This window comes from Cimex lectularius, unplaced genomic scaffold (genome assembly GCF_000648675.2).
Source record: "Cimex lectularius strain Harlan isolate CLEC.00 unplaced genomic scaffold, Clec_2.1 scaffold146, whole genome shotgun sequence".
NCBI lineage: Eukaryota > Metazoa > Arthropoda > Insecta > Hemiptera > Cimicidae > Cimex > Cimex lectularius.
The window spans coordinates 64782-84603 of NW_019392741.1; the positions used below are offsets into that span (position 1 = coordinate 64782).

Genomic DNA, 19822 nt, shown 5'->3' on the forward strand with positions numbered 1-19822 from the left:
GTATTTAGCCGAAAAGTTGTGGGTTCGAATCCCGCTCGTGCCAATGACTTTTTTATCTTAACTAAAAACCTTAATCCTTTAACAAAATTTCCTTTAGTCACCAGTAGTAAATCTGAAGTTGGCTTGGTTTGGCTTTTAAATAGTTTAAAAAGAAAATTCAATTGAAAATGAAAATTGTAAGCTATTTAGCGAGATTTGGCGGACCTAAGATCTTTTGTTAACAGCTGATCTAGTAGACAAAAATTCAAAATTTACGTTACAAAATAATGTCATCAATGTTGACAATAATTTAATTAATTAATTTTTTAATTAAAAATATGTCGAAAATTTTCATGTTCATTATTATTGGTCGAAATAATTTAATAATTACCGATAAGATTGACTTGAATTTGTATTTTCATGTCCGTCGGTTCTACATAAATTTCTGGCATTTAACAAGATTTATTTTTATCTTCAACAGTGGTAAATCTGATGTTAGCCTGTTTAAACTATTTAAAAAAAATCCCTTTTGAACAACGAAAATCGTAAGATATTTGGCGAGACAAGGCCACATTTTATCTCAACCAAGACTTTACATTAAAAAAAATAATTAATTGAAAGAAGTAACTTAATCAATTAGACCACTAAAACATAATTGGATAAAAAAGTAGTAATTAAGGAAAACACCATCATACCTTCACGCAAAACATAGTTTTATTAATCATACTGAATTTCATCTTTTCAAAAATCCCAAGGAGTTTCGAAAGTCTCAGCCTTTTTATTATTTATAAAAACAATTTATAAAGAAAAAAAATCCCGTGTTTCCTCTTGCTAACTGTTTCCATCTTGCGGGTCGTACTGAGGCTTCTTGTGAGAACCTAAATCAGCATATGTTCGTCGTGTTCTCACATTAAACATGAGTACAGTTACGTTACTGTTCCTACCGTAACATGTTTCCCCTCTTGCAATTCTTTTCTTCAATTAGGGCGCAGTGAGCCGGTACAAATAGCTGGGAACGAATGGAACCGGTGGATTAATTGCAATTGACTATCAAGCGAAGATTGGAGCTTTTCTTTCTGCTCCCAGTGGATGCCTTTTGATCCGTCGATGGTCGATAATCGGATAGGAATTCCTTGCCTTTCCAGAATTCTGTGTTTTGAAAAAAAAACACTAACAATGACACAGAAAATTACGAAATTCATGGGAAATTTTACCATTTTTATGTTTTAAGTGTGTTGAAACAAACTGTACAAACGAGAGGCATCAAGTCGAGATATTAGTGGGACAACTGTGCCATTTAGGAGTGTAGTTTCATTAGAAATGGTAGATATTTAACCTTATAGAAAGATAAATATGATTCGATTGTTCGTAGATAGAAAGTGTTTAATTTTCATATTATATACAAGAAAAAATTATTATTATTATTATTATTAGATATAGACCTTGGAGATAAGGATCTTTTACAGAACTTTTATCTTTCTACCAGGATCCTGTAAGAACTCTTTCTTCCCAGAAGCATCAATCATTGGAATATATGAATAAATTTACAGAATAATTCACAATCCCCTATAGTTTTATTATTTTTATTACACATTGTTTTGATTCGGTTGTCCTTACTGTCCTAAACCGAAAACGCCCGTTCTCGAGGTTGGTGCACGTCGCACGAAGAAAGGACCAAAGAATTGCACGGGCGAGGCGGCCGAAATCGAATCTCTTCTGTAATTACAAAAAGGGATTTGTAACGTGGTTGAGTAATGGGCTGGTAAAAGTGATGTTGTAGATCTGAGAGTGTCTTCGGCCCTCCAATCTCGGAGCGTGAAGACGTAGCCAATGATGCGGACCGAACAGACCGACCGTATAGTTGACTTTCGCACGAAATCACGTTGGCTTCCTCAATGATATTAGTTATTATCGGCCGGGGGACGATACAAATAATTGGGACCGTGGTTGGTGAAACAAGCGAAAGGAAGCGGCTCTCACTCGTGGCGTTTTCTCGTCTTACCCGGTTAATGAAGGAGACATAGCATCAATCAGATATCGTAAACCTTCAAATAACATAAATAACTGAGTAAAAGGTCGATTAGCTAATACCGGCTATATGTATGTAAAATTGTAGCTTATCTTACCTAACATACCTAACAAGGTTTGGTCCCCTTTACGCGTTGTAATTTTCATCAGACGTGTTTAGACATTTCGCCATTTTAAATAGTGGTTTGCATTTCGCGTTTGTCCAATTCGTAGAAGAAAAACTGTGCAATCAAGATAAGTCTAAAACACAATTGCTTTGGCTGGAAAAGCTATCTCCCTCACACACTCTCTCTCTCTCACACACTCTCTCTCACACACTCTCTCTCACACACTCTCTCTCTCACTCTCTCTCACACACTCTCTCTCTCACTCTCTCTCACACACTCTCTCTCTCTCTCTCTCTCTCTCTCTCTCTCTCTCTCTCTGTCTCTCTCTATCTCTATCTATCTATCTATCTATCTATATCTATCTCTCTCTCCCTTTCATTGACTCAGTCTCATTTTGAGTTTCTTTAGCTGTGTTTTGTTGGGGATATATATATATATCTGTATATAACTGATACAGTGTGTGTATATAACTGATCAGTTCTTTCAAAACGTACCAACACTTTCTCTCTCTCTCCCTTTCTCTGTCTCTGTCTCTCTCTCTCTCTCTCTCTCTCTCTCTCTCTCTCTCTCTCTCTCTCACTATCTATCTATCTATCTATCTATCTATCTATCTATCTATGTATCTATCTATCTATTTCTCTTTTTTCTCTGTCTTTCTTTCTTCTTTATTTCTTTCATTTTCTTCCTCTCACTCTGACGATTTTCAGAATAGTCTTAAAAATCAAGCTATGATTGCTGCTAACAATTCACTGGCTGAAATTTAACTTTTTTTTGTTTTTCTTTTTTAATTACCATTTAGTGACTAGAATTTTTATTTCTAGATGTATAATGGCAATTTATAATTCATGATTTGTACAGAAGTACTTTTGTTCATTATTTACTTTTTAATTGCTCGATTATTCTGTAAACTAGAATATTTATTTCAATAGGCAATTTGAATACATATGTAGTGCGATGTAAAACGAATAGATGTAACTTATTGACCACGGTTATTAGATTAATTAATAACATCAATGATTATTTGTTAATATTTAATGAATTAGAAGTAGAGTAAACTTAGTAGAGTAAACATTGTATTTCCTATTAGATGAAGAATTGTCCTTGAGACCAAATCTTGTGTGATTGATAAATAAAGCGTTCATCATCATCAAATCTCTCTCTCTCTCTCTCTCACTCTCTCACTCTTTCTTTCTCAACTTTCTTACTTACTCGCTCTTTCTCGTCCTTTTTTCTTTTACGCTCCATGTAACTTTCCTCTCACATCTTCCACTCTCATTCTCTCTCTCCTTTCTCTCACCCTCTCTCTCTCTCTCTCTCTCTCTCTCTCTTTCTCTCTCTCTCTCATTCTCTTTCTTTCTCGACTTTCTTACTTACTCGCTCTTTCTCGTCCTTTTTTCTTTTACGCTCCATGTAAGTTTCCTCTCACATCTTCCACGCTCTCACTCTCATTCTCTCTCTCCTTTGTCTCACCCTCCCTCTCTCTCACTCTCTCTCTCTCTATCTATCTATCTATCTATCTATCTCTATCTCTCATAAACTACTGTAATATAATTCAATAGATTTCTCCTGTAAAAATAACATTAACAAATTGTTTTCAACTAATATTATCCACCTTTTACAGTATGCAGTGGCTATTTATATGAGAACGGTTGTACCGCAACTCTTACTCAGAGAATGTGAGATAAGACTGAGTCCAGCGATTAACATCCGTTAACGGAAAATAAAATAACTCGAATATCACTCGATCTTCATTTGCATACGGCAAAAAACCCATTTACTTCTTGTAAAAGAGTGTGTAAATGAAAACACCGAGAGTAGCAGGAATGTAGGAAATTTATTGCTATATTATAACTAGATTACAGGTGTTGACAATGCAACGTATTTTTTAGCTGTTTAAGAATTAAAAAATAGCAATTGCTGGGATTTCTTATTAGGAAAGAAGCTTTATTAAAATAAATTATAAAATTAATTAAAATTCCATACATTACGTAGATACATTGTGAAGTTTCTTAGTTGATTTTCTTTAATTAATATTCTGATTTTTAATGATCGATATACTTTCTCGGTAGAAGAGAGCTTAATTTTACAGGTTAACGCTTTGACTGTGCGCTGCTAAATATGTACAATGAAAATGATCTCAATAGTCGTTTGTTGAAAAACTAATAATCTCTGATATGCGATTCTGAGGTCTGGGGCTTATCGGTCCAACCGGTTCAGCGTCTGCCGAGCAAGGTTTTAATTAATCGTATTAATCACAAGCCAGGATTATCGGTTGGCCCATCGGCTAGATGTGCGGTCTCTACGAGATAAGATTAGATTACACCTGCCGCCGAACGTTAGGTGAACGACGACAGGACTTGACAGCACGAAAATTCCGTTCCGGTAAAAGGCGGAGGTCGGCGAGAGAGGGAAAGAGTTTAGCAAGTCCTTGACGGGTCAAAGGATTTGCATAAAGGAAAGCTGAAGGGGGAGCAGGCCAAGAAGATGGTGCTCCGGGCTCTCTGCTCGCGTCCTAACGGTCTGAGGTCGGCGAACCCCTTCGTACGAGACTCACCGCCTTTTGCCAAATGCCATCAATTTAATCGCTTTGGATCACATACCGAAACACAGACGAGTTTTTTTTGTTTTTTTTTTTTGCAAATTGCCGGAGAGGAAATAATCAAAGATGCAGACGAAAAGATTTTGGTTGCAACGGTATGAGATGGCATTTTTTAGTGGGCATCAACCAGCCGGTTCATTCATAATAAATCTAGGTTGAAATTATTTCAGTGGAAACTATTTAAATTAGTTAAATCTAGTTCAAATTAAAAAAAAAACAGTTAAGTCTTAGTTGTACAAGTAAAATATCTTCTTTTTCAGCAGGATTCAGAGCAAGTATATACATTTTTGTTTACACAGAATCTAAAACTACGTAGGTGTCGTCCTAGAGAAGGAATCCTTGAGAAATATTTCCAGCTGTTTGTTCCATGTTTCTTAATTTTTGAAACGAATCTTTCATGCATCTCTTTTATGTTATTCCACCGCAAGCTTATACTTTAAACCTGTGAAATTTTCTCATACTTTGATGATTATCAAATTACATTAGATGGTAACTGCCTCGCTGTTTCTTAATTTTGTAAGCAAATTTTTTCCTGCACCTGAAAATTACTTCTTGGCCGTAAGATGTCTGTTTGCGACAAAAGACGTTTTTCACTACAAGTTATTATTTTAAGCCTAATGAAGTTGTCAAATGGATAAATCTTTGATAATCATCAGACTTAACCCGCTGTTTAATTTGTTTAAGCATAAAGGACTGACTTCATGTACAAACTCCTGCTTGGTTGTAAATTCCGCTTCCGATCAGGAAAAATTTGTATCTGAATGAAGGAAAATAATCTTCTTTGTTTAAAAAATGTACAAACAGCGAACTTAAGCGGACTTACCTTATTGATTCATGAAGTCTACAAAACTTCATTCATCCCTTGACTAAAGTACAGACTTGAGGGTTCAAAACCTTTTTGGTTGTAAATTACTGCTTCTGATCAGACGAAAATAGCATCAAAATATAGGAAAATTCTTTGTTTATAAACTTTAGAAACAGCGAAACCAAAAGGGCCAGTGAAATTGTTTCAGACAGTCATCAAAGGTTCATCCCTGTGAATTGTAAAGTTCTGACTTGAAGTGAAAACCGCATTTGGTTGTAAATTACTCTTTCTGATCAAACAAAAATTGCTTTAAAAATGCAGGAAAATAGTATTCTTTGATTATAATCGATACAACGCGAAACAATGCGAGCCAAACTAATGAAAATCTGATAGCCATCAAAGACACATCTCCCTGTCATCTAGACAGTGTTAAAATTTAAAGTTTTTACTTGTTATAGTAAAACTTGTATGGGGAGAAAATCATCGTTTAAGATTAATTAACATTTTATGGCTGTTTGAATTGTTTTGTTGTTTCTAATGTATATTTAAAAAAAAACTATTTTTCTGCATTTAAATACAATTTAGTTTGATCTAGGTAACTAACTGTTTCTAGTTGAACCAAAAACGGTTTTTACCGTAAGTCAGCGCTTTAGACTTCTTCAGATGAACTATTTCGACTATTTGAATCAATTTTGTTGGTCCGCTTTGTTTCGCTGTTTCTTAATTTGTTTTCTATATTGATCTTTTGCGCGCATTTACATGTTACGTACGCCTGGTTAGAATCGCACATCAAGTTGATATTTTAGACCTTTGAACAGTTTTGGCCAAGTGAGAAATACGTTCGATGATTTTTCAGGCACTGAAGAAGAAAGATATTTATTCTTGCACATCTTTTTTAAGTCATAGGGCATTTTTCGTCACAATTGTGTACTCCAAATAAAGTGGGATTGATGTTGCCCAAAAATAAGCAGGACGGCCGGATTTATATTCATTGTTTTTGCCCATTTTAGCAGATAAATTAAATTACTGTGTTATGTGAATTCGGGTACTGACCTCAAAGCGTAGAGGTGAAGCTTAAGACATTACAAAACGAGAAGAGACATTGCGAATCAAACATGGACACTGTATTTTATTTATTTTGGACATGAAAAAAAAAATTTTGTAAGTATGTCGGGTTCGAATGCAGGGCCGCTGGGTTCGAACCCGGGACCTTTACCTTACAGTGATGAGCGCCGTGTCAACGCCTAATCCGCTGCGGCAACCGACTTATAATATTAGTTAATGGATATTTTCCTTCGGTTTGTTGTTTTATGTATTTTAATCAAATGGCTAATGCCAAAGCACATAATATTTCTTAAAGAATTTTCCCCAGATTAAGGTGATTTTTCATTGTATTTACCATGGTTCAATGCATTTCCCAATTATTTGGACTATTTTGGTTTTAATTTGAAATTGTTAGAATTGACTAAGTCTGCTAATTAATTTAGTTACGTTTTTCACACTTCCTCATACCCGACAGATGGTCAACTTTCTCCGAATACGTCATCTTCAGGCATATGGCCGGATTTTCTATATAAGGGCCGATGATAAGGCTGACAACACTAGAACTTTCCATTTATCCAAGGGGATTTTGTAATTCAAGTCGAATTCGTTGAAAGAGTAAAGGCCGATCGGTGAATGGGCTCTTTTCCTAGCGGAGCTTTCGTCCCATTTGCCCGGGGAATGCAAATATGGAAGAGCAAGGCGATTCTTATGGAAGGCATGAACTTACCTCGATGCGTCAGCACGCACACCGGCATGCGAACTTCAGACGATGTCGCGTCGAGTTCAACAGTTTCGCTCCGAATTTTTCCCCTTATGTAAGAATAGAACCCTGCTTAAAAAAAGTCACATTAGTCGAAAAATTCCACTTTTCAGCATTGAAATCTGTTTTTTTTTTCAACTCGGTGTGAATCAACTGATGAAAATTCCCTTCAGGCCGCACCTACTCAATAATGCCGTGCCCGTTTTTGACCGACTACCTGGGCTTTGGCCAAGATACTGTATTCGAAATTCTTGAAACGCCGAACTGTGTAATTCTTAGGTAATCCTCAGACTTGAAAGCAGCCGTAACATATTTACTAAGGCTAAAATGACTCCTGTGTCCTTCCTTCCTCATAATCATAAAACTGTATCATTTCCAAGAGAGATTCCTAATTATCACTCTTATATTTGCCCACGAGGTAGTGCATACCTCGGAAATTGATATGGGCTGACATAAATTCCCCACCCTACATGAATAAATATGCAAATGAAGAACTTGGAAGCACAATTAACATGTATAATTCCTTCTTTCAAAATACGCGCTTGTAAACATAAATAAAATTCTACAAAATCACTGTTTATTGGACATATTATAAAAATACTTCATCCGAAAAAAATCCATTTGTTAGATAACTTAACAATTCAATAAATTTATTTCTTATTTGCATATACAATATTATGTTCACATTTACCAAATACATTATTTCTATTGATGGATAATGGTAATGATGATGGCATAAAGTGCATACAATGTCCAACCAACCAAGATGAAATCCTAAATTTGAAGGTCATCATCTCAAAATTCTATTCACAGAACAACTAATGATCTCACGGACACGATTCTCTTGCAGGTTCCTGATGATGTCTTCACGCGAATCTGTAACTTATTCTGAATATAAACAACAATTTGCTACATGTAAAAGCATGAACGAACAAAATTGATAAACCTTTGTTTATCATTAGTTCATGTAAACACATTTGATTTATTTAAATATCCTTCAATACGACACGAAAATTGCACAATTCTTTCCCATTCTTCTTGGAGGGATAATACAAAGGCCTCTGGAACAATACAGATAGTTTTATGAGTATCAAAACTGTACATAAAAAACAGATACATTTTCAATTCGATATTTTGAGTACGTTTGTTTGTATATTTCGTATACCTTCTAATTGGAAAAATTCTGTCTCATTAAGATTCAAATAAATAATGAGATTTCAAAGTCTGCGAGGTGATGAACCAGTCAGAGGTGAAAAGCACTGACTTCAGGAGAAAACGGTGTTTGGTTTCAAATAATTGATCAAGCAAAAATTGCATACAAATACAGAAAAATGGTCTTCTTCGTTTGTAAACGAAAAAAAACAGCGAAACAAAGCGGACCGACCTTATCGATTTAGATATTCTGTTATTCATGAAAACTTCTTTTGATCTCTTCAAGACGGATTTAAGGTCTAAATTATCAACTTTTGAGGGGAAACGTCCGTAGGTAAATCCGACGTATAACTTCTGTAAATTAAGAAACAGCAAAACAATAGCCTTCTTTGCTAATAAGCTTTAGAAACAGGGAAAGCCGACCAAAATGCAACAAATTTACAATGTGATGGAAAATGCGCGCTTATCTGGGTTTAATTTCTAACTAGGCAAACATAACATGTAGATGCACCCAATATTAAAAAGGAAATGAAGAAACAGCGAAACAAAGCGGACCAACGCAATTGATACACATAGTCAACAAATCTGAGTTGAGGAGAAAACCGCGTGCAGGGAAATAGCATTCTTTGTTCAAAGGTTCCTCTAACGGTCATCTAGACAGTATTGAGGCCAAATGTTTCAATATATATAAAAACATTTAGGTTCAAAAAAGACTTGTTTCAATAAATTAAGAAACAGTTAAATGAATTTGATAACCATCAAAGACAACTTCTCTAGGTTCAAAATAACGACTTATGGTGGAAAAACCTGTTTAGTTGCAAACGAACAGCTAATGGCCAAGGAGAAGTAATGGTTAGATGCAAGAAAATATTCTTGTTTGCAAGAATTCTTAGAAAATAGCGAGGCAAAATTGACAGCAAATGGATTGGTTAATCAACAAACAAGCTTTGTAAGGTTTCAAATATACGCTTGTGGTGGAATAGTCTAAAAAAAGGTTTAGGAAAAATAGCCTCGTTTCGGATTATTTTGGTTTAACTGTTAGACGTTTAGGCTTGTCAGACGTGTTTTGGCTTTTCGCGATCTTGAAAAGTGCGTGTTCAAGACCAAAATGATAGAAATAATCTATATATGTTAAATTAATTAATCTTTTCATCTAAGGTTTTTGCTTGAGATGAAAAATTAGTGTCACGAGCGGGATTCGAACCCACGACCTTTGGCTAATACGCTGCTGCTCTAAACACTTGAGCTATCGTGACTTCGATCCCCTCGGTCATCCCCCACCAACTCCCCTTCATCTCAACCAAAAACCTTAGATGAAAAGAATAATTAATTGGGATTATTAATATGGTCAACTTTGGCCACTAAACAAATATGGATTAATTTAATAATTAAAATAAACTATTACTTCACTAATTACCGTGGCCACTTCATAAGTCGCTGAGAATCTAATCCTGATTATACGACATTAGATAAAAGGCAAAAAAGAGGGAAAATTCGAAGGAACTTTGCTTTTTTTTTTGTCCAAAGTGGCCGCAGTAGTGACTTGTGCAGACTTCAAAATGTAAAAGTCTTCAGTTAAGTCTTACGTTGGAATTCCATGCCAGTCTGTTTCCTAGGTTGGCCGTAAGAATCTAAATTGGGTGGAAGTCGATAGTTTCTTGCCATTGCAGCCTTATGGAGGGCAAAACAGTTTTTTCTGAGTAAATACACACTGTATATTTTTCCTCATTCAGTCTTGTCTTCCATGTTTTGCACCGATTTTTGATAAGTTCAAGGTATTATTGGATAATAATGGTTTAATGGTGTTCGGGTTAAAATAACAAATTTCAGTAATTTAGGTAGTGATGATATGGATGTATAGGAAACTCAGCTGTATTAAAGGGTGGGAGCGAGGATGCTCCCTTGTGAGACACCGGCTGATACGGTTCTGAGTACTCGTTGTCCCACCCCAATAAGCTCCAAGGATAAGAAAATAATGAGTGGGAACTTTTGGTGCCACGCCCTATCCAATGCCTGGGGCACAAGAAACTATAAAATTGAAAATATGGCAAAAAGAGGGAAATTTCGAACGGTAGGTTGAGATGAGGAGTTGGTGCCCGAGGGGATCGAAGTCATGATAGCATAAGTGGTTAGAGCAGCGGCGTATTCGGCCGAAGGTCGTAGGTTCGAATCCCGCTCGTGACACTAATTTTTCATCTCGACCAAAAACCTTAGATGAAAAGAATAATTAATTGGGATATAAATAATATTGTTCAGGATAGACGTAAACTGCCCAAATATGAAATATTCCATATTCGTTCGATACAAATCTTTTTAAAGGAAAAATTTATATATACATCCAGAATAAATATTTAATCACAGATCTTCCCTTAATTAAAGTTAATTAATTCCTTGAAAACATAGACGAGAAGAGAAGCTGAGAGAAAGGATGTTCTCAAGTTTGCTCCGTAACGGGTTTTGAGGTGAGAATTATCCATTAGTACCGGCATGAAATTATTATTTGTTTGAATTTCTCACGTCGTTAAAACCGGGTTCAGATGAAAACCCGATTGTGCAGCTCCTCATGCGATCAGCTTGTGCGGGGGTGGAACACGGGGCAAAATATCCCGACCGGCCGACCAGTCTTATCTGCAGGGCCGTAAATTTCATTCTCGCCCCGAGCTATTACACGTGATACCCTCGGGTCTTAAAAGTTCTTTCGAAATAAATGCCGGCGACGCACTGAAAAATTCCTTCCGAGACAAAGATGTTCCAATAAAGGCCACAACCGTCGATCACGCGAACGGTAAACGACCTCAACCGGCTGCCAGAAGGAAAAAGTATCTTAAAGAAAATGAAAGGCAAAAATGGAATTACTTTTACTTTTGAGTACTTGGGAGGCGCTTTCTCCTTTGACAATAGCTTGATTAGATCATTAACCAAGCCCCTGGCAGAATCTCTTAATGATTTTCGGTCTTCTACGATGCTTGATGTATTTTTACATTTTTCTTTCTAATTCCGACTATTCGTTTGACATTCTATCACTTCTGTATTACCCAGTCACATCGTGGACTTAAGGTGAAAGTCATGTAACGGCTTAATAATCTACAAACCCGGTTGGATTGGTTTGGTTACGAAAAGGGTTTTTTTCACGACTGTTTCTATTCTAGAAAAACAAAAATCTATGGACCTTGGTGAATTTCTAATTATTTTAACTGTTCACATTCACCAAAATGACCCAAGGTAAGTTAAACAGCAGGGGATTTAATGACTTTATTCCAAGCAGGATATTTGCTAGTTTAATTAATTTAAAATTATATGAGAATTGTCTTTGGAAACATCTTGCAAGAAAGGAAGAGATTAAGCGAAAAAAAAGATAGTGAGAAGAAGAAAGGAGACAGGGAAAGTAAATAAAAAGAAAGGACAAAAAATTCAACACCAATTGTCATCCTCAAGAATGAATCTATCTAAACAGCAAGACTAATACCTATTGTCGGTGTTATTTAGAAAACAATAGATAAAACTGCCCATTCTGTGGCCGTAACCATTTGCAAACGATAAAAAGCCGTGTTCCTTTGTTGTACCTACAGTCCTTCGATGGAAAAAAGGAACAGAAAAACTCTTTATTGTTCCTCTTGAGGAGGTTTTTGTCTTTTTGGCCGGGGCAGAGTTGAAACTAAAGCTTCAAAAATAAAACAAACATTTTACAAGTTCGACTCTCGATAAGACAAAGGACCATTGTAGGGGCGGCCTTGGTTCCCAAGGACCGGAGAGTAGCCACCGGATCTTCAGAGCGGATCAGACCTCAGAAGGCCTAGGAAGGAACTTACAATCAAGCTGGAATGCTAGATCTCCGATAACCATTTCGGCTGCAGATGACCATGGCGAAAATGTATCTGGAAAAAGTACGAATCGTATTGTAGAAGTCATGAGAACGAACATTTCCATTGACAGGATGAGCTGACCACTGAAGTATCTATATAGATAGATAGATTAATACTGTATTTTAACAATAGTTATTACAGGGGGGAGCCAAATGGCAAAATAAAGATATCTTCCAACTTAAATTTGACATGACACTTTTTACAAAAGTAATTAATTACAACAATAATAGCATGTAAGAACTAATGAAAATACATCATCAAATACATGGCGCTTAACTAAAAATCAATAATTACATGACCCAACAATAAAACATCATTCATTGACAATAAAAGCCCTCAATTTAAGTACTTCATAAATAAAATTGAACATATCAGTTACCTGCTTTTTTCTTCAAATTTTAGCAAGAAATCAAGTCTAAATTAATTAAGGCTTTTAGTTGAGCTAAAAAAGTCAATGTCACGAGCGAGATTCGAACCCACGACCTTCGGCTTGATAAGCCGCTACTCTACCAGCTGAGCTATCGTGACTTCGATCCACTCGGACTGACTTCCCATCTCAACCCCACCTTTTGAATTTTTCCTCCTTTTTACCATTTTTCAAATGTCGTGTAATCTATTTGATTACATTAAAGATTAAATGAAGTATATCTTCACTAAAGCTCTCCGTGGCCATTTCAGTTGTCGCCGAGAATCAAATAAATTACACGGCATTTGAAAAATGGCAAAAAGGAGGGAAAATTCAAAAAGTGGGGTGGAGATGGGGAGTTGGTGTCCGGGCGGATCGAAGTCACGATAGCTCAAGTGGTAGAGCAGCGGCGTATCTAGCCGAAGGTCGTGGGTTCGAATCCCGCTCGTGACACTGACTTTTTTATCTCAACTAAAAACTAATTTATTACTAACTAAAAACTACTTATTAATTGAAAGATATTCATTGGTCAAGCGGACCACGAAAACTAGTGAATTTGTCTAAGTTGTTATTATTTACATAAGTATCTATGTATTTCATTAAATAGAAGGATCTTTGAGGTTGGTCAATTGGACAATTTAAAAATATATGTTCCCAGTTCTCCTCTTCAAACAATTTACACACAGAGCACATTGATTGTGTGTCAATTATTTGAGCCCATTTTCAAACAATTTGATTTTCTTAGAGTAGTATATATATATATATATATATATATATATATATACATAATAAATTGCAGATAGAAAGTAAGATGTTTAAATTGTTGAAAACTATGAGATTATTTTCAACAATAAAATTTATATATACATAATTGAAATTTAAACAATAATTTATTCCATTAATTTTCTTGGAATATTATAAGCTTTTGAATAGTGATCTTCTTACTGGGTGGTACAATTGTGATAATCAACGATTTATTTAACTTGCTAACATAGGTATCCTTTTGTAAACAAATTTACAAAACTATTTTATATGTTTGTTGATAAACGTCAAGAAAAATCAAGTTTTCTTGACGGGTCCAGCCATGCTCGCAGTATCAAGGGTAAAGGTAGATTTCTTTTGTTTAGAAAAATCTTCAGTAGAAGTTAGTTATCCAGATGCAGTCGTTTTAGAAACCTTTTCATTTTTGCCAAGACCTTTGCGAGATTTTTGGAAGTTTTCTTGTTAAAATGGTATTTATCTGTAAATTTCCTATGTGCGCAGAATCCTGCTAAAATTCTGCACTATTTCTTTGATATTTACGCCGGTTTTGTCTTATGTAGGTTTTATGTGTGCTTGGGCGATGAAGTCTTAGGCGGTGAAAATTATTCAAGGGAATTTATAAGATTTGAATAATATGATTACAAAACAAAACTAATTCGTTACAATCTGAAGGTCGATGAAGCTTAAATGAAATTCCTTTGTAATTAACTTAGAGGAAGAAACATTGGCTGCTTCCTCCGCACAGCCTTGGCGAGCACTCGACCTACAAACTACCCAAACGATGTATGACAAATAATGGGTTTGTTCGGCTCGAAGGCCTTTCACGTGGGTGGATCCTCAGCCTTATTAGGTTAACATATACAGAGGGGCTTACTCGCTCGGGGGCTTAGGCCGAGCCGTTGTAACCAAGCCCGTTGAAAGTAATGTTAAATTAATTCTTCCGCTCACTTCATCTATCCCGGTAATTAGCTGCTTTGTTCGCGGGAGCTTTTGTTCGATTGTCAGAGACACCGGTTTTTTTTCCACCCGCGTTAAGGGTTTATTACAGCCCTTTGTGCTTAATAACATAGGTTGAGTATTATCAGTATTTTCTTACAAAGTACATATTATTATTGTAATTCTTCATTCTTCAAGTTTTTTTATTCCAAAGCGTGCTTTACGCCTTTGACGCACACTTTTCTCTCCCGTGTCCAACTGTCCCAAAAGGAAAAAATCAGTGATTCATATAAATATGACCAGTATTTTCTATGAAATACACCTTTGCATAATCCAAAATTCCATCCTGCGTCATTTCCTTGCAAGATATTTTTGTTCTTTTTGAACAAACTGTCCTTCTCGGTCTTACTTGTGTTAACGTTAATTAATATGTTTATTAAATTGTGAGATTGCCATGTGAGATTTTTTTTAAATTCTGATGAGACATAAATATGTAATTTGGTCGTTTCAGATCATTTTGGTCTGTCAGACGTATTATGATTTCTCCTCATCTCCAATCCAACACTACCACACTACTGTTCATCAAAGTTTAATTTTAACATGCCCAAAAATATCAAAAAATAGATTGCGCACTTTTGAAACAAAAGGGTATTAGATACTGACCCCCATTCGGCTCGGCGCATTATCCCATGAACAGCCGACCGGTGAAGCGTGCGGTCAAGATGAAAAAGCGAAAACTATCGGACCCATAGCAGATCAGAAATGACCATGGCGCTGATACATCGTACCTTCTGCACATTCGAGCAAACAGATTCAACTATTCAATAAATAATTCAAAATTGAAGAAATTGAACGCGAGAACATTCCACGAGATGTATTTTCTTTTTAATATTGTGCGTATGAAGGAGACCGAGGTGGCCGAGTGGTTAGCGCACTTGCCTCCAATTTGTCACTCAGCGGTTCTGAGTTCGAATCCCGGCACAGCTCATGGAATTTTAATTGAGAAAAAATATGAATAACTATTGCACAATTGTTTGGCCCCTTGCTGGCCACACCCAACATTAAGCCATCTTGTATGACTGAGCTTACGACAAAAAAATCCAAATTTGAAAATATATAAAATAAAATCTCACTGAATTAGTTGTTTCTTTTTCTTTATTTCATTATTTTAAATATCCAATGTGTACAAATTTTATTGAATGTTTAAGAAGCTGTCTTTCAAATAGGTAAATTATTATTCAAATTGCAGTATTGGGCCCTTGTATATTCGCTATATATATTTAAGTATATGTTTGTAATAAAAAATAGTTAATATCGTTATTGTTAACATAAATAACATTATTTTGCCAAGTAAATTGTGAATATTGGTCTACTAGATCAACTGTTGACAAATGATCTTTGGTCCGCCAAATCTCGCCGAATATCTAAAAATTTTCGTTGGTACTGTTCGATCAATTTATTATAAATCAATATAGATTTTCTACATACCTTTACTTTTAAAAATTGTTAATAACGCTATTCCTAACAATAATAACTTTATTTTGCAAAGTAAATGTTCAATTTTGGTCTACAAGATAAATTGTTATTTGGCCGGCCAAATCTCGCTGAATTTATCAAAATTTTCGTTGCAACATTTCGTCCAACAGTAATAAGGCTATTGATAACAATAATAACTTTATTTTGTAAGTAAATTGTCAATTTTCGTCTACAAGATAAACTTTTATTTGGCCGGTCAAATCTCGCTGAATTTATAAAAATTTTCGTTCCAACATTTCAATCAACAATAATATCAATCAATTAATTAAGGTTTTTAGTTGAGATAAAAAAGTCAGTGTCACGAGCGGGATTCGAACCCACGACCTTCGGCTTGACGTGACGATAGCTCAAGTGGTAGAGTAGCGGCGTATCAAGCCGAAGGTCGTGGGTTCGAATCCCGCTCGTGACACTGTCTTTTTTATCTCAACTAAAAACCTTAATTAATTGAATGATATTAATTGGTCAAGCGGACCGCGAAAACTAGTGAATTTAATAATATCAATATAGATTTTCTACATATCTTTAATTTTTAAAATTATTAATAACGTTTTGACAAAAATAATACATTTACTTTGTAAAGTAAATTATGAATTTCGGTCTACTACATAAACTATTCTTTATTCGGCCATATCTCGCGGAATGTCTAAAAATTTTCCTTTTTCCAATTAAAATTTATTTAATTTAAAGTTACTAATAATTCTTAAATATCCACAAAGCGACAACAAGAAAGCAGACGGACCAGAAACTACCAAGCTGCTAACTAAATTTTGAATGTTTTTTGCATGTCGATTGTAGTTTTGGGCACGTGTATTTTCGCTGTTTATACGCTGCTCATTTTATCCCGTCATTGAATTGTTTTAAGTACAGTTTTTCTTGTTTTATCCGAGAAAAGGGCAGAGTTTTTCATGCTTTACACAATTCTGCTTTAATTAGCTTATTCCAAAGATTGATTCTTTTATTAGTCTTTTAACATTAACAGCAATGATTATAAGTCTTAGAAATCTGGAATATTTGCCAAATTTCAGAATTTTATTGCTGCTGTTTGTTTTTAGGTCTTAGAGATACGTAAATGCATATTTTGTAATTTATAAAAATTATAAACCAAAAAAAATTTGGTTTCAGTCGGTGGCCTGTTGTTGAACTTTCTAAAACCATTATAAAGACGATATTTTTTTGACTTGGGTTTTTACATTTTTTTTAGTAGTATCAGAAAATATATTAAAAAATCGTCTTATTATCTGGAATCGTAATCGAAATCCAAATTTTACAAAAGATTCGTTTCAAAAAGGTTCTGTCTCGTCCCTTTGCGATAAGGGGAAAACTGGAACAGGAAGTCGATGGAATGCCATGTCCTGTGTTTTCTGAGCCCGTTTGCCAAGATAAAGTAAACAACCCTCCTAGATAAGCCGGCTTGAATGAAATTACACGGGGAGAAAAACATTTGACTTAAGGATCCGCTGGCTCCATTTTAAAAATCATCGTTGAACGGCAATTCAAGGAGGAAGTTCGACGCATAATGCACAACGGAAATGAACTGCACCAGGAAATCAAAGCGTGTTCTGAAGGACGAATGTCCAGATGAAATTTGTATATTACATGAAGTTTAGCATCTTTGTCATTTTAACACAATCCGATCTAAATGACTGTAGTTAACTAAATTGATACGTTACACGAACTTTCTTCCGACATAGTGCCGTGTTAACGATTGGGCAACTCTTTACATGAATTCCATTGAATAATCACGATCCACTCCGCCCAGAGATTCTTTTTACTTATTCTAATGAGGCCCATTGAGCCCTTCTCTTCAATATTCAAACCATGTGGATGTAATACCCTTGGAATTACTGGGCCCGGTGTTTCTTCGGAGAACACGAACACTCAAAGTCTTGGTCCCAAGGCAATTGTCGCTCGGATGACGGAAGGGGTCGTTGACACGAGAAGGCGACGACAATTTTGGCCGCCCTCACAAATCCAGGATGGTTGGAAGGAAAAGTAGATGTCAAGGGTCGTCACATCCCGGACCGACGATCATTGTCGATGGTCCAGGGAATATTTTAAATTGCCGGTGTTTTACGAAAACGATGTGCGATAATTGACAATAGCCATTTTAACACTTTCACACTAAAGCCTGGATTCGTTTAAAAATCAAGTCGTGATAATACAGTCCTGATCGGCGGGCTGTTGACAATGTCATCTGAAAATTTACTGCAATCACGATTGATGTCTAAACTGTATCATAAACAAACGGACCGCATAATTAATATCAATTCAAAACACGCTATTTCCAAAGATTAATTCCATTCCCAGTGTAATTTTGGAAAATTGGTCTGCTTGTCGATAAATGATCTTTGGTCCGCCTTGTCTCGCCAAATATCTTACGATTTTCGTTGTTCAAAAGGGATTTTTTTTAAATAGTTTAAACAGGCTAACATCAGATTTACCACTGTTGAAGATAAAAATAAATCTTGTTAAATGCCAGAAATTTATGTAGAACCGACGGACATGAAAATAGAAATTCAAATCAATCTTATCGGTAATTATTAAATTATTTCGACCAATAATAATGAACATGATAATTTTCTACATATTTTTAATTAAAAAATTAATTAACATTATTGTCAACATTGATGACATTATTTTGTAACGTAAATTTTGAATTTTGGACTACTAGCTGTTAACAAAAGATCTTAGGTCCACCAAATCTCGCTAAATAGCTTACAATTTTCATTCTCAATTCAATTTTCTTTTTAAAGTAATTAAAAGTCAAACCAAGCCAACTTCAGATTTACTGCTAGTGATTAAAGGTAAATTTTGTTAAAGGATTAAGGTTTTTAGTTAAGATAAAAAAGTCAGTGTCACGAGCGGGATTCGAACCCACGATCTTCGGCTAGATACGCCGCTGCTCTACCACTTGAGCTATCGTGACCTCGATCCACTCGGACACCAACTTCCTATCTCAACCCCACCTTTTGAATTTTCCCTCCTTTTTTGCCATTTTTCAATGGCCATTTTTGCGTATCAAGCCGAAGATCTTGGGTTCGAATCCCGCTCGTGCCATTGACTTTTTTATCTCAACTAAAAACCTTAATTAATTGTAATATATTAATTGGTCAAGCGGACCACGAAATTAGTGAATTTTGTTAAAGGGTTGAGATGTGGTTAGAACCAACCGGTGTTCATGAAAAAACCAATACAAGCCAATCTATTCAGGAATTATTTAATTACTTCGACCAATAATAATAGCAAAATCGATTTTCCAAATATTTTAGCACAAATAACATTATTTTGTAAACTAGATTGTGACTCTTGGTATACTAGATCAACTGTTGACAAGTGATCTTTGGTCCGCCAAATCTCGCTAATATCTCGCTTCAATTGAATTTTTTTGTTAACTAGTTAAAAGCCAAACCAAGCCAATTTCAGATTTACTACTGATGACGATGTGGTTAATTTTGTTAAAGGACAGAGATGCACGTAAAATAGGCTGATATAAAATAATAATTCAAACCAATACAATCAGTCCTTATTTGATTATTTCGATCAATAATTATGCTAATATCGATTTCCTACATATTTTCAAATAAAATAATTAAAAACATTATTATCAATAATAATATTATTTTGTCGAGTAAATGGTGAATTTGGTCTACTAGATCAACATTGGTCCGCCGAATCTCGCTGAATATCTAAAGATTTTCGTTTTTACAATGAGAACTCGAGTTTAAACCCACTAATAATGTCTAGCTATATCTGGCCAAAAACAGCAACAAAAACAACGCTGCAGCGAGAACATACGGACCAGAAACTACGTACAGCATTTTCAGTGGTGATCCAAAAATTACATT

The 19822-nt window shown here is 35.3% G+C and overlaps 1 protein-coding gene and 1 non-coding gene across 2 annotated transcripts in view; one reads left to right on the forward strand and one right to left on the reverse strand.

The window, feature by feature from the left end:
• Positions 1-19822, forward strand: part of LOC106669909 — a 153882-nt gene that overhangs the window by 48742 nt on the left and 85318 nt on the right. The gene's annotated exons all lie outside the window — the stretch shown is intronic.
• Positions 12793-12865, reverse strand: Trnad-auc. The gene has a single exon. It is a non-coding gene; the product is annotated as a tRNA-Asp (tRNA).